This window comes from Squalius cephalus (genome assembly GCF_949319135.1).
Source record: "Squalius cephalus genome assembly, chromosome: 16".
Classification (NCBI taxonomy): domain Eukaryota; kingdom Metazoa; phylum Chordata; class Actinopteri; order Cypriniformes; family Leuciscidae; genus Squalius; species Squalius cephalus.
In genome coordinates, this window is record NC_137137.1 from 3,937,896 (window position 1) to 3,948,457 (window position 10,562).

Here is a 10,562-nt window from a genome sequence, read left to right on the forward strand (position 1 = left end):
ATTGTGTGCCCTGTTTTCAATCTATTTTCACATTTAGATTACCTTTGCCATCACGTAGCATGATCATTACACTAATAATTTAATAACACTGATAAATGTGTTTGCTTTATTGTTAATTGTAAAGTTTCTGCTATATAGCAATCTTGAAGCATATAAAACCATTAATTTTATTTCTATATTATTTTATTTGAAATATATTTTGAATTTTAATATTGGTCATTTAACAGTTATCAGGGCATGTTATTGACTTATAGACATTTTAATATTGGTGCATCCCTAACGCTCACTTACTTTATTGTTGCTTTTTGTTTCAGATTAACCCGTGATTAGAAGTTGATATGACATCTAAACATTATTTCTTTGTAACAAGAGAAAGCTTAAAGGGATAGTTCACCCAAAAAATAAAATTCTGTCATCATTTACTCACCCTCAGGTTGTTCCAAACCTGTATGTATCTCTTTCTTCTGCCGAACACAAAACAGAAGATATTTTGAAGAATATGGGGAATCAAACAGTTGTGTTGAACCATTGACTTCCATAGAATAGAAAGAAAAAAAAAAAAAACTATGGAAGTCACTAGGCATTGAAATTTGGTTACTAACATTCTTTAAAATATCTTCTTTTGTGTTCAGCAGAAGAAAGAGATTCATACAGGTTTGGAACAACTTTAGGGTGAATAAATGATGACAGAATTTTATTTTTTGGGTGAACTATCCCTTTAAGAACTTTGTCCCCCCTGTCTGTTATGAAAGTGATTCAGCAAGGTGGAGATAATAGGAAGGGATTTACTGAATAATAAAGTTCGGTGTCTGATTGCGTTTCAGCATGTTGTCGTCGGGACGTGAGACAGTTTCCGTGTAGCTGCTCCGGCTCCTGTCGTGGGCCGCTGCTAAAATGGATTAACATGTCAGCTGGACAGCACAGAGTCGGTGTGCTTTTAAATCCCCCGTCCGCCTCTCAGAGCAGCGCTGAGATACAAGTCTAGCCTCATAAAAATAGGATTCACTCCAATCTAATTTCTAAGCTTTTCTTCTGCGGTTCACTGCCTGTGTGCCATTGCTCACACACTGATATTAAAAGGTGGAGTAACGAGTTTAACACCTGAAGAAATTACTATTTGTACATTTTCTGTACAAGTGGTTCCAGTTTCCAATTTCCAGGCCAATGCAATGCAATTTCTAATGTGCTTTGAATGGTTGTGTATTTCACTGGTAAGTCACTGGTAACTGAAAATGTTTGATTTTGCATGGTGTCCTATCCACACCACTAGGTGTCATTGGCCAGACAAACCTAAATTTGCCTCGACGAATCTTTCGCGGTTTGCCGGAGCATTTGGTGCTGTGGTCTGTCTTTGGATCTGCACTTTTCCTCTTTTTCAGCTTCTTCCAAGGGTATCTGTCAGAGATATGCAGCGTTTCAACAGGAAATCCATAAGAGAAATCTCTCCGTCTTGCACTCTTTCTCCTTTGTGTCAGTGAGGAATTCTGGGTATTTCTTCAGTCAGGGTGACTCACGGATGGTATTAAGGGCTCTTCTCAAAATAAGTCGACTCTCAACCTCAAAAATGTCATTTATAAATATCACCTCATTATGTGCAGCATCGGGAGCCCCTTGAGAGTCTTGTAGTTTCTGCAGCGGAGGTATGTAAAATCTAAAATCAGTATTAGTATTGCGAGTACTTATATTAGGGTTAGTGATTTGAACAACCCCCGGTTTCACAGACAATGTTTAAATCTAGTCCTAGATTAAAATGAGCTGTTTTAACTAAAAGCAACTTGCACTGATATATCTTAATATGTCAGTGCCATTGTTTTGTCTCAAGATGCACACCAGTGATGGTTTTTTTTTTAAGGCAAAGCTAATTTTTATAAAAGCTACTTAAATGTCCTAATTGAACTGAGGCCTAATCCTGGCTTAATCTAAGCCAGGGATGGGCAACTTTGGTCCTGGAGGGCCAATGTCCTACAGAGTTTAGCTCCAACCCTAATCAAACACACCTGAACAAGCTAATCAAGGTCCTCAGGATTACTAGAAAGTTACAGGCAGGGGATTTTTTCAGGGTTGGACAGTGGCCCTCCAGGACCGAAGTTGCCCATCCCTGATCTAAGCCCTGTCTGTGAAACCAGGCCTAAGTATTAAACTTTGATCATCTGAACTTATCCTCCAACTTTTTATGTTTTGCAATATCTGGCTTATTTAGGAGAGGTTAATTATTTATTTTCCTTTTTACATGGCAGATGTGACTTACATTGAACCAAGGACTCAAACCATATCTAAAGAGGTTGGAGTTAATTATTCTGACTTAGACCAGTGAGTAACCCCCTTGCAACCAGCCAGAGCACCCTAGCAACTGCATAGCAACGCCCTAGCAACCATTCAAAACATTTTGCGGGTCTTTTTGCACTCTTTTTTTTCCTGAAAATGTGAAAATCTAGGTTCTTTCATGTGTTAAATGTTCAAGTAATTTCTTGAGCCGCTATCATTTTTCATCCTGCTGGCTTTTCCTTCATTGTCTCTTCCTTTACTCTTACTATGATGTCTAGCAGCCGCAGGGACTTTGAAATCTGTGGTACAGCTGTGCTTTAATTAGAAACCTCATCATTTATTAGTCAAAGAGAAGCACTGTGGAATTTTCTGACATTTGTTAAAGCCAGCCTAGATTGCTATCGATGTTTCTAGTTTTAATTATACAGTATATGCTGCTCTTTCTAGTTTCGATTAGCCTACTTTACCTATCTTGAAATAAACCCTTGAAAGACGTGCTATAGCATTGCAGGTGTCTCTCATTGCTCATCTTGCATTATTATAAAATGCCTTGTGGTGTGCAGCAAATGCATCAAAACACCCATTACCAATGTTTTATTTACAAGGCAAACAGTGGCATGCATTTAAGCCATTGTGAGGTCAGAGGTGCATGATGGATAATGCTGAATGAGGTTGACATGTAGCGGTCATGGCCTGATGACTAATTCACATTACAGCACATGAGCCTGAGCCCGACCCAAACGGGTATCAATCCTGCCCCTTAATTATTTCAATTAAGCCATGGTTTGTTAACCAACCCACCTTGCACCTAGACTTTAGAGACAGAGGCCAGAAACATTTACTCTGTGCAAATGCACAAATGCAGAAGCCAAACATGCTGTGCTATTGTACACACTTAACATGCATGTTTGCATTACTTTAGAGTAGTAATGATATTTATTTAAAAAGTTGTATATATAAGTTCATCCAACTTTATCCACGTAAACACAATATACACATATTTGGGCGATATAAACTATATAACAAATCTCAACTGCTTGATTGCATATATCATTACAAAATGTAAACTGGGGAAAATCATATTATCATATCTGCTAAATGCGACTATAAGGCATGAAGATATTAAGATATTATAAACATTAACATCATGATTTTCTGTAAAGCTGCTTTGAAAAATGTATTGTGAATTTTATTTGAATTTTATTAAAATTCATATGCAATTAAATTTTTTTAATATGACCACAGAATAATAATAATAATTATTATATATTCATATATATTTTTAAGTTATTAACTATTGAGGCATAAAAGTGCACATAGTTTAAGAAAAAATCCACTTGAGTTGCATTATGAATTGCAGTTTGGCACGTTTCGTATAATACATATATGAAATCAACCTTGTGTAGAAAGCAATTTCATTTACATTCTTTGTAAGTTTTGGCCTTTAGACATCATTCTTGGCCTTTCAGTTTTTAGATATGATGGTGATAATTTGCAGTAATATTACCCTTGATGGCTTAATATATTGTCTGATAGTCTTGAATGAATTAGAGAAGGTGCAAAGATTATATATGAATATGAATATCATATTATTATTAAATATTATATGACTTATAACCTGCAGACCAACCACTGTTGTACGTTGTATATGGTTGACCTACAGACCTCCACGCCTCTGCAGATTAGCAGCATTTGGAGGACATGAGATTTTTGCCCCTCTGGGAAATAGGATTCATGTAGACACAGCAGACCTGAAAGCCTGTTGTTGTTTGATGAATGAGTTACCCAGCAAAATAACCACTCCAGCAGCTAAAATTAATGAGAAATATGTTCCAGAGTTGAACTGGAGACAGGCTTCTTTAGCAGCATTAAACACGCTCGGCGCACAACTATAATATATGTAATATGAATCTCTCAGTGCCTTGTCTAAATGTGATATTGCATCATTGTGATGAGACTGCATTTAGTGACCAGAATAGATTAAATTAGTGCTTACAAACAAATGCTCAGCGGCGACACTTCTGGGTGCTTCAGGCTGTCTTAGATTAGGGCTTTATTCAAATTGAGCTCTAAATGACTGAAAAATGACTTGGGGAACATGGGTTGAAGATAAGAGTCAAGGTTTTGTTGGTTAGCCCCTGCTGGTAGATGCGTGAACTACATCATTATATGTAATATTCTGATTAACTTTTTTTTTTTTTTTTTTTGGAAGCAACATATACCGTTCAAAAGTTTGGTGTCGGTTAGATTTTGACTAATATTTTTGAAAGGCTGGATTTATTTATATATCAAAAATACAATAAAAATAATTTTGTGAAATATTATTACCATTACTGTTTTCTATTTTAATATATGTATTAAAATATAATTTATTCCGGTGATCAAAGCTGAATTTTCAGCATCATTACTCCAGTCTTCAGTGTCACATGATCCTTCAGAAATCATTCTAATAATATGCTGATTTGCTGCTCAAACAACATTTCCTCTTGCTGAAAGAGTTTTTTTTGATGATAATTATTTTCAAGATTCTCTGATGAATAGAAATTCCAAAAGAGCAGCGTTTATTTGAAATAGAACTGTTGCATAACATTATAAATGCCTTTACAGTCATTTTGATCAATTTAATGCATTATTGCTGAATAAAAGTAATCATTTCTTTAAAAAGAATCTCACTGACAACAAATTTTTTGAACGGTATATAGTGTATAAATCTGCAGATATTTCATCATATAGTAAATACTTTGTCTTTTTTTTCGAAGAATCCTAAAAGGCATGAACTATTCTACACAAATTGTGATTCTTTTAAATACCAAGAATTCATGAGCGCATGAAAATATGTGCATGTTTTTTTTTTTGTCATTAGTGGTGGTGATGGTTGAAGGGGAGGCTATACTGATTCAATTTAATTTTGCATTTCACAAAATTCAACTTGTAGGCCTACAATAAACTTGTCAGTATAAACTTACACCATATTTCCTCTCTTTGAACCATAGGTTAACTTTGAAATGAACAAATATTATCACTTTACATAACGCTTAACAGATCATTAGACTGCAGTGCTGCTCAGTCATTACTATAATTTGTCCTATTTATAGTTTGTTTGATGCCGAGTCTTTGTGGGGTTCTGTAGCAGACAAAAAAAAAAAAAAAAAAAAATTGATGTAAGTACACTAGCTTTTTTTCTGCGAAATATTTCATTACAGTAAAAAGACCATTGAAAAAATGTGTGGCAAACCCCAGGCATGCAGAGAGCGAGATGACACACATCATAACAATTACGCCCAAGAGCAAAGAGAGGGGAAGCATCTTCTCTGTTAAAGCTTCAGCAACAGAGCTCACCGCTGGAGGGAAGATCTCTGCTCGGTCAGTAACACAGAGGCTATAAGGAGACACAAAAAGTAAATAATTGCAAGCTCAGGTAACCCCATTCATTCTGAAAGCAGGTGAAATAGGACGGTTGCCATGAGACAACATTATGGTTTGTTTCAGCTTGAGGTATCGCCATCCTTTATAAAAATGGTAAAAGAACATGGCCATAGTCCCCATGTTAGTTTTTTATAACAGTCATCACATATTTAAAAAGCCATCAGGAATTAAAATCCTTGATTTTTGCATATTCTGAAGAAAATGTGTTGTGGGTGGTTGCCAAGGTGTTGCTATGCAGACACTAAGGTATTTTGACTGGTCTTTAACAAGTTGCTTTATCATTGGTGTGGTGTTTGTGGTGGTTGCTAGGTCGTTAGGTTGCTTACTGGTCCAATTTGAAATAGTGCTTTCTGGGGTATTCTGAGTGGTTGCTAGGGTGTTGCTAAGGTGTTTTGAGTGGCCTTAAGCATGTTGCTATGTCATTGGTGTGTTGCTGTGGGTGATTGCTAGCCTAGCAGATATGTTTGCTTACTGGTCCATTTTTTTTTCAATAGCACTCACACTTTGTGGGTTCTAGGGTATTCTGAGTGGTTGCTAGGGTGTTGCTAAGGTGTTTTGAGTGGCCTTAAGTGTCTTGCTATATCATGGTATTTTGTTCTGGGTGGTTGCTAGGAGATAAGTTTGCTTACTGGTCCAATTTTAAATAGCACTCACACTTTGTGGGGTCTAGGGCAGTGGTTCTCAAACCTGTCCTGGAGGACCCCCAACACTGCATGTTTTCTGTCTTCCTAATCAAACACACCTGATTCAATTCATCAGCTCATTAACCCATGTGATAATGAGCTGATGAGTTGAATCAGGTGTGTTTGATTAGGGCGACAAAGAAAACGTGCAGTGTTGGGGGTCCTTCAGGAGCAGGGTTGAGAACCACTGGTCTAGGGTATTTTGAGTGGTTGCTAGGGTGTTGCTAAGGTGTTTTGAGAGGCCTTAAGCATGTTGGTATATCATTGGTATGGTGTTCTGAGTGGTTGCTAGGAGATAAGTTTGCTTACTGGTCCAATTTTAAATAGTACTCAAACAATGTTGTTTCTAGGGTATTCTGGGTGTTTGCTAGGCTGTTGCTAAGGTGTTTTGAGTGGCCTTAATCATGTTGCTATATCATTGGTGTGGTGTTTGGGGTGGTTGCTATAGGTCGTTGGGTTGCTTACAGGTCCAATTTTAAATAGGACTTAAACTTTGTGGTTACTAGGGTATTCTGAGTGGTTGGTAGGGTGTTGCTACACAGTTGCTAAGGGGCCTTTAAGCGTGTTGCTATATAATTGGTAGAGGTTTTTTGGGTGGCTGCTATGTGATAAGTGTGCTTACTGGTCAAATTTCAAATATTACTCAAACTTTGTGATTTCTAGGCTATCTGAGACTTTGTTGTGTTTTTATTATCTTCCATGCAAAAATGAATATATTTGCAGTTAGGGGTTTGTGAAAATAACTAACTGTAAACAGCAGTAAGTAATAGTAAATAGCACTAAAAACATCAACAGCTTTACATTCAGAGTTCTGTAGCTCTCTTCGCCCAGCAGGAGACTTCAGATAATTATGGCATTGCTTACGCCGTGACCACAGTTAATCCCGCTTTCTCCTGCATCTCCTCCATTTCTCTTTCCATGACGTCAAAGAGCCTGTAGGGAACTTTAAAATATGCGCCGCAGCTAAGCCTTAATTAGAAAACCTCATAATTTAATTGTCAAAGAGAAGTTATTGTGCCTAGTTTAACTTCTGTGCAGAGATGCTCCGTCTTGTTTGTTTTGCTAAAGCCGGACCTAATAAGATCTTTTGGAATAGCTGCGAGCATCGAAGACTGGATGGGTTCAACTGGATGGGCAAAATGACAGTGCGTATAGAGCCCAACCTCTGCGCTCCTAACTCGCCGCTAAATGAGGGACTTGATCTTCTCAGACAAGGAAATGACCGCGGCTCAGCTGGCGGTTCTCAAAAACTGCTTAGAGAAGGCAACCGGGCACAAATCGTCCGAGAAATGTTTTCTGAATTTTAATGAGGTGGCATAGGCTATCTTGGCTCGGGGCTCATGCGAATCCCGTGTTCTCTATCTGTGCTTTGCAGTTGTGCGGTAGATGATGGTGCGCTGCGTTGGATTGTCAGACTCTTTAATGTTGAATCCTTATCCAGTTGACTGTGGGCCATCTCTGGGATTTAATTTCTTCGGGGGCTTTGATGCAGTTTTTATTGCTAGTATAGAATACCTCCCTCTAGCCTACAAAGAGCCATAGAGCTTCGTAATGAAGATGTTAGCGTCTGAATTTTGCAGAAATTTGCATGGAAGCACGCCGAGATCAATGCAGCGTTGCCTGCAGCACATTGAAATTCAACTGCTGAGTTTGCCTGTGTTAAACTTCCTGGAAATATCTCTGAGGGATGGAGATTTCCGCTCAAAACTAACAAACATCACACAACTGTCTAAACTCATTCATATACGCTTTTAGATATATTTGGAATAACATTCTTACACACTACTCTTACTAATTTATGCATGTAGTGTTTAGGCTATACTGTGGACAGCAAGAAAATGATCTGTAAGACCCGCATTAACATGTACTGTATGTGTGTATATAAATATTTATAATACATTTATAAATGCATTTTATTTCAAAACCCTCTAGGACACCATGCAAACTTAAGAACAATCATAAAAATACAAGACGGACAATGCATAATAAGGATTCAAATTAATCAGCAAAAACCAATGAAAAGGTTTATATGTATACCTTGCTTGTATATTTTTCGTTTTATAGTTGTTTTCCCCTAAAATTCCATCCATCCATCCATCCATCCACCCACCCACCCAACCACCCATCCACCCACCCACCCATCCATCCATCCATCCATCCATCCATCCATCCATCCATCCATCCATCCATCCATCCATCCATCCATCCATCCATCCATCCATCCATCCATCCATCCATCCATCCATCCATCCATCCATCCATCCATCCATCCAGCATTTAAGTTTATATGCAACTTAATATTTATAAAAATGTAGATTAAAAACAGACGAAAAGCCGTAGAAAGTCCGCGCCAAATACTGAAAAGGGTATCTTTTTGCATTTGGACTCTTAATAAAGTATTTTTTGTAAGATATCTTCAACTGTTACGTATTCAAGCTCCTCTCTTGTTGAACTTAAAAATGTAGATGTTAATGTACATATGTGTGAAATAACTACTAACACTACAGGCTGCAACTTTTACTTGAAACTCCCATGTGTGAACTGTTGGGCATGTTGCATTTTTCCATTAAATTACTTAAGGATGAACTTGTGTTTTCAGAGCTGTGAGCAGTTGTAGGATATTATGCACTCCGCTCATAAACTCATTTTTGGGTAAATGGTTTACTTTTTAAAGGTCAGAATTGCTGCGTGTCATTGGGTTCTTTTGGAACTATTGAAGAATGTACTGAATGCAAGCAAACAACCTTTACAAACTTCATTAATATATTCTCCATCGGCCACAAGTTTTCTGGGAAGCATTGAAGGGGAACAAAATGACTTTTTTTTTGTGACTAATTGTTATGACATGTCACCCCAAAATGTCATAGTGGTTTTTTTTTCCGTACTTTTAATGGTGATTCTCATTACTTTAATCCAAAGATTATGCAACTAATTCTTTCCATGGTGTATAATTACTTTTCATGTATATAATATAAAATATATGTTGTAAATATGCTTAATTATTATTAAAATAATGTCACAATGCAAACACTCATAAAAGTCTAAAAATAGACTTAATTTTCTGTCAGCAAAAAACTGTAAGCAAAAAACTTATGAATTGGGGGTGAAATATGACTTAGACATGTTCTTGACAGGTTTTGTGAGATTCATCCTCGTTCTAACCAATTAATTTCATTTTTTTGACTAGTGGGAGTCAAAATCAGTGAGCCACTTTGCTTAAAAATTCATCATTCTCCCTGAAGCATCCTCATGTCGTTCTCATTCAAGACTCGGACAGATTGGACAGACATTTCAATTGCTGTTGAAACTGTAACTCTCTCAGCGGGGAGTGTGTTCTTCTGTGGAGGAACGCGGGTCTTGGAGAAAAGGTCGACAAAAGGCAGTGTGTGTAAGAGAAACGACGCCTGCGGACTCTAAATGTCGCTTTGTGTGTGCTTCATTGTTCCATTGAGCAGCATTGTAATAAATCAATGTCGAATGTGGCCTCCTGAGCGCTCCATATTATGGAAGATGTCTGACATAGTGTGTGTGTGTGTGTGTGACTTACTGTACAGGGGGAAAAAAACTTCTACAGGCTGGAGATTCAGGATGCTGGAATCTGCCAGGGTTTTGGACTACACAATATAGGTAACACTAGCCGTTTGACAATATTCTGTATGTCTCAATATTTATGTACTCGGAAATCATGTTTTCTCATGTTCTGGTAGAGAAAATATATTCTAAAATTTGGGGTCAGTAGGATTTATTGTTTATTTTTCTATTCTATTTCTAGAAAATATTCTACTTTTAGCTCAACTGTTTTCAACTTTGATAATAATCAGAAATGTTTCTTGAGCAGCAAGTCAGCATATCATAATAATTTCTGAAGAATCATGTGACACTGAAGACTGGAGTAATGATGCTGAAAATTCATTTTTGATCACAGGAATAAATTACACTTTAAAATTTATTTAAATAGAAAAGTTATTTTTAATTTAAACAATCTTTTACAATATTCATTTTTACTGTATTTTTGATCAAATAAATTTACCTTGGTGAGCATCAGAGCATAAGCACATCTTTCAAAAACATTATAAAATCTTACCGACCCCAAACTTTTGAATGATAGTGTATGTATAAAACAAACAATAATTCAGCATGTTTACATTTTGATGGAGGATGTCAACTTCCCAAAATAATTTATTGTCC